Consider the following 6,000-nt stretch of genomic DNA (forward strand, 5'->3'; position numbering starts at 1 on the left):
TTCTCTGCTATTTATTTTATTTAAAAAAAACATCCTATCAGGATGGAAGTCACAGGCTTTGCCTAAGGCAACAGGCTCTTTATTTTTTGCCTTCTTAACAAAATGCTTGCACTCAAGCTATTTTAAGGCAATGCTGTATTCGCATGGTCCACGCCCCCTCCCCCCCCCCCATGATCATACAGAAGCTAATGCCTCCTCCCCGGCTCCTCATCTCAGACCTCAGAGCTACTTCTTACAAGTTATTACTATGCTAAGCTTGCATGCAGGAAAAGAGAGAGACCCTCCGTTCTGCAGCCAAGCTGCAACATTTCCATCTGCAGCCAGCAGGTTTTAAAGATCCACACTGTGACCAATTTCTACCTAGGAAGGGGGAGGGAGCCATAATCTGATTCCTGTCTTACTCACTTTCTCCCAATACTGCTAAGGAAAGAGAAAGCCGTGCTTAGCTTAGTGCTCCCTAAGTCTTTCCTTTCCAGGTCCATGCAGAGCTGGAAATAGCTATTAGAGATGTGAAGTGTTAAATTTCTTCTCCCGCTCATTCAAGGGATCAAGGAAATCAGCAGTATATTTGCCAACCCACCCAAACACTGATCTGTGTTACACCTTATTCTAACGTGCCAAATGCACAGTAACTTTAAACTCATCACCAGAGTTCAAGGAAATCCTTCAATCAGGGAACTTCATTTACAAGACAGCACATCGCTGGTCGGTGGAGTGTTGGTGTTTTGTTTTTTTACTTTCCCTTACTCTCTGTCTGTCTGTCTGACTCTCTCTGTGTCTCTCTCTGTATGTGTGTGTGTGTGTGTGTGTGTCACACAGAGCAGTTTAAAAAAAAATGCAATCCCCAGTCTAATGCAGTCTCCATTACAGGATTAAAACTGCATCAATAAAAAACTCCATATGTTTTTCCTCCCCCATTCACATCTCTGACCCTCCCCCCCTTCACTGAGTACTCTGCACCCTGACACTCAAAAGCTGAACTGCTCGCGATGGGCTTTGCATTGCAAAAGGGAGAAGAAAGACCGTGTGCGATCTTCAGCGATCGGGAGAGATCACATCACATACCAGTTTGCGGAAGAGGGGTTCCCGTCCTCCCAGAAGCTACACAGTTTGTCTTCTCTCTCTTCCACCACCACCCACCCCCCTGCAAAATCTAAGCCACGGGTGTACCAGCGCTGCATACCTAGATTGCAAAGATCTACAGCGTGTGGAAGGATAAGGAAGCGACAGGAGAATCTAGATAGAGAGAAGGCGCTCGCTTGTAGACCGCCAGCGCTCTCCCCAGACGAAGTCTCTCCCCAGCTGTCCTCGAGACGCACCACCCACTTTCTCTGCCTTACCTTGAATTCCTTGTGTGAGCAAGAGAATCTCCGTCTAAAGCTGCTCCTCAGCCATGCCGTTCCTTTCCGTTGCCTTCAAGTCAGACCCAAAGCGCACCATGAGGTGGGTAAAGAAAAGGAAAATCCTTGTTCTGCTCAGAATCTTGCAAAGAATTATTACATTGGTACGGGTACGGAAGAGATCGTCTAGGACGAAAAACAGTGAGATCAAAAACGAAGTAGTGAGACTGGTGGGTGGGAAGGTGGGAGGTAGGTGCCCTTCTTCCACAGCGTGAGGGGAGACAGAGGCAAAACGAAGAGATCCTAACTTGAGAGTTATTCAAACACGCTTGCTGCTGTAGGGCAAGTGAGAGACCGGGGAAGGCAAGTGAAGTCCGCGTACCCACCGGCTTCTCAACTACCCAAAGGAACGCTGGAGGAAGAGGATGGGGCCAAGTCTGGCAAGCTGCTGGCTGGCTTGGTTTGGGTTTCTTTTTTTCTGAAAAAAAGAACTTGCACGAAGAGATTCGTTGCAACTTGGAAGGAAGAAATCCTCCAGCTTTATGCAATCACCGGGATGATTTACAACGTCCTTCTTTTCGAGTGCCGAGCCCCTCTGAGAGGTCGGCGGGGGGCGGCGGTGCTGGTGATGTAGGGGGTCGGAACAGGAGGCGGCTAAGAGCGAGACGGTATCCCGTCCTCCCCTCCCAGGAGAGGGGAAGTCCCTTCCCCGGGGCTCAGGTGGCCAGTCTGCCCCAAGAGCTGTCTCGGTCTAAGCAGGACTCCCCCCGAAGGCGAGCCGGAGACTCCGGGCGCGCTTCCGCCCGGGGGCTCGCGATTCGTGTTGCTGCTGCTACTGCTGCTGCTGCTGCTCCACGCACTGGCCGCATCCGCTCCGCGCTCCGGCTGCTGCCGTCTGAACTCCGCTTTCCCAACCACTGCCAGCAAGTCCTCGCCGGGGCTGACATCACTGCAAAGGAGGCGGGGAATGGAAGGGGAAATGCAAATGAGGGAGGCGGGGAAAGAGAAGGAGGGGGGGTTTAAAAAAAGATTCCCCCCCCCACCGCTCTCCTCCCGTGGTCTTAAAGGGTTCTGTAAGCTGCTGCTTTCAGCTCATGGAAAAAGCAGGCGAAGGCATCCAAAGCAAGGCAGAAAGACGCTCTTTTCTCCCAAAAATAATAAGTCACCTTTAATAAATAAAAGAAAGCGGGAGGCTAATAACTCGAGGATCTGACCGAGCTAGGACCGTTCTTGGGCTTTCGTCTTAGAGAAGTAACAGATGATTAATCTAAAAATTCATTCCCTTTGATCTTTTTCCTTCCCCCTTGGGTGATACCCAACTTATTCAGTGTAGTCCCATTTAAGTAAATGGAAGTAAGCGATTCTGCTCTGAATATAGGGAGCTGAGACTGGTCCTTCTAGCTCAGTATTCAGCAGCCCCAATCCTACCTGGAGACCTGCTGAGGACTGAACCCAGGAGTTTCCAGGCGCAAGGGAGATGGCTCTGCCACTAAGCTACAAGGCTTCCCTATTCAGCATGAATGGGGCATGGTGGTGGTGGCTCCTAGGCTGCTGTCATAGCAGGTGCTCTGCTTCTCACAAATGGTCCACCCTCAGAAAACTCTGAGGGCCTGACTATCACTGGGTACCACCTGCTATGTTTATTTGAATTCTGTTTGATTCCAATATTTCTCCAGGGACCTCAAGGAAGGGCAGCTCATTCTCTCCACCACCCATCCATGAGGCAAGGTGACGCAATCGCCTCTGGTGGCAGGATCCACAGGGGCAGCAGATCCAGCCTCCAAGGAATGCATTGTCTGCTGCTACAGCTGCTGCAGCGGTAGCAAAGGCTGCAGTGTGCTCCTTGGAGGCTGAATCAGCCACATCCTTGGAAGCACTCCCCATGCTGCCTCTTGGCAAATAGGAGGCACTGCTAGTTTCCTCCCACCCTTGTTCCCAATGTAGATCTCACCCCCCCCCCCCTTGTTCCTGATGTAAATCTTCGCTCACCTATTCTCCCCTAGTGGGGAGGTGTCATTTTTTTGTTTGCCTCAGATGCCACAATGCAGAGGTGAAGCGTGGGTGGAGCTGGGGGGCGTTAACCCTGGGCACAGTTATTTTTTTTGGGGGGGGGGGGGTCGCATTCCTCATGACAACCTCCCAGCATGCAATGCACTATGAGAAGAAGGCAACAGGCATGCACCTTCCCAGCCCTGCACCACACTTGCGAGTCTCGCCAAGCAGCACTGGACTCACAGGGCACTGTGAGTGTGCCACTCAAAGCAGGGCATGTTGACTAGCTGGGCTCCCCACTGCATGACTAGGCAGGCAGTGCAGCATGGCCTCACAGCTCCAGTGGGCAGGGGTTGCTCCAGCAGCATGCCCTGTCACCACAGTGTGCTGTGCACTCCCTGGTGCCCACCCACCCCAGACACCAGCAAGGAACACTCCACCACTGCCAAAATGCATTGGGGCAGCCCTGCCCAAATTTTAGCTTGGTTGGTGGAATATTGTCTTTGCATGCAGAAGTTTCCAGGCCCATAGGCAGGTGGAGCTGGGAATTGTCTCCTGCCTGAATCCCTGAAAAGCTGCTGCCAGTCAGTGTGGGCAGTACTGAGCCAGCTGGACCAGTGGTCTGACTCAGTATAAGTCAGCTTCCTCTGCACAACATCTTTGTGAGATACCAATGGAAAGAGAAGGGGAGGGGCATTAGAGGCTGACCTACAGTCACCCAGTGAGTTTAATGACTCAGTGATATTCCTAGTCTTCCCGGTGGAGGCTAGCCCAGCCGTTAGGCAGAGTGACAGGTTTGCCTCAAGCTACTGATTGATGCAAAGGCAGCAAACTGTTAAGTTAGGTGAGTGATGGTAATTGTCTTTCTAGTGCCAGGGAGGGGGAGAGGACTTTGTGGCATTTTCTGACCCAGACTCTTGACTTGCCAGGGAAGAGCACCATTTGTTCTCCACCTAATGCAGCAAATTGTCTTGGGCCAGCCCTGATGACAACCTAACCAAGCCTTCCCTAAACTCTTTCCTCCAGATGTTTCAGACTGCAACTCCATTCCTAATCACTGGCCATGCTGATTGGGGCTTATGGGAATCACAGTCGAAAACATCTGTAGGACAACAGATTGTGCAGGGCTTTTCTAAACTCTGCAACCAAAACCCTGGAGAGGAAATCCACCTCACTCAAGAGCTCCTCAAGTGCTATGAAACTGGCAGAGTTACTGCACATCAAGTGGGGGTTTGGCAACTGCATGACGTAGAGGGGCCAACCCTTTAAGGAAAATAGGGCATCTTAGCCAATCCCAACCTGCTCTGCATCCTTATTTGCAACCATTTAAAATTTGCCTGCCATTGGCTCTGGCTCCACCTTCTGTTGGTCTTCTTGCTTTCTGTCCTGCTAGTGAGCATCCCCCACAAGAGATATTTTCTGCATTGGCTCCCCATCTGTGGAATGGTCTCCCCAAGGGAGGCTTGTCTGGCGCCTCCATTATATTTAGGCACTAGGCAAAAAAAAAAAAGTTCCTTTGGCTGATTAACATATTGTACCCATTTTAAATGTGTTTGTGGGAGGTATGGGGAAGATGGAAATTAGGGAGGGGGGTTGTTCTTACATTTAGTATGTATTTTGTGTGTTTTTTTTTAATTGTATTTTTATGTTGTGAGCCACCCTGGGATCTATGGGGGAAGGGCACTATACAAATTTAATAAGCAAATGTTCATCAGCCACCACTAGTGTGAAACAAGAGGCCTTCTACTCACTGAAGCCTGCCGTGCATTTTTGAAACTCTCAAAAAGAAGACTCCAGATTTATGCTATTCTCATGAGCATGGCGGGTGGGCAGGTGAGCAGATGGAAGGGAATGAATTGAAAAGAAGGATCTATGACTAAGAGGAGAGGATCTATTCAGGCCCCTTCCAGACGGCTTGTTTATTGAATATTCATTCTGATTTGCTTGCACAAAGCTTATATGTTGGTTTAACTATGCCCAGTCTTCACTGAATATTTGTTCTCATTTGTATACACTTTAATCCACTTTAATTGCACAACACTGCATTTTGTATAGGCATTTGATTCCCTTCTGCAAAATATGGACTTTAGGTGGTGACTTGTTGGCAGAATATTTTGTGAAACCACTGTATATAATACATGCTGGTTTTTTAAAGCCTAATTTGGCGGCCAGGTGCAAAAGAGGACATACTTCTTTCACCTTTTAATATTTGTGTAGAAAAAGGAATTTCAGCTGATGGAACTTCCATAGCAAGCAACACATGCTGAAATTTTTATGTCACTTTTAAACCTGTCCTTGCAACCCTCTACAGTATTATTTTTTACCTGACCACGTTCTCTGCAATATCAGAGGACAGTTCCTTCTCCATGAAGTGTCATATGCCTAATGCCCTCCAAGAACAATAAACAAACCCTATTAATTATTATTATTTATTAAATTTCTATACCGCCCCTCATCCAAAGATCACAGGGCGGTTTACAATATAAAAACAACACAAAAATACTATACTAACAAACAAAATCAATACCTCCCCCTCCCCAGAGAATCCTATGGATTTAATTTCATTTTAAAAAGAAAAGAAAAGAAAGAAAGGATCTGCCACTTTCATTTTAAAAATCTGGGTTGTTTGTTGAGATTTGTGATCTGCCTGGAGTGTATGAAGCTTGCT

At 48.5% G+C, this 6,000-nt stretch overlaps 1 protein-coding gene across 2 annotated transcripts in view; it reads right to left on the reverse strand.

Moving 5' to 3' along the window:
* PCDH11X (protocadherin 11 X-linked) overlaps window positions 1–1,569 on the reverse strand; it is a 728,776-nt gene extending 727,207 nt beyond the window's left edge. For both annotated transcript variants that reach the window (XM_033137147.1, XM_033137148.1), the window contains exon 1: window positions 1,341–1,569. The gene's annotated coding sequence lies outside the window, so the exon portion shown is untranslated. The remainder of the gene's footprint in view (window positions 1–1,340) is intronic.
* Window positions 1,570–6,000: the final 4,431 nt, after the last annotated feature.

This window comes from Lacerta agilis, chromosome Z (genome assembly GCF_009819535.1).
Source record: "Lacerta agilis isolate rLacAgi1 chromosome Z, rLacAgi1.pri, whole genome shotgun sequence".
Taxonomy (NCBI): Eukaryota; Metazoa; Chordata; class Lepidosauria; order Squamata; family Lacertidae; genus Lacerta; species Lacerta agilis.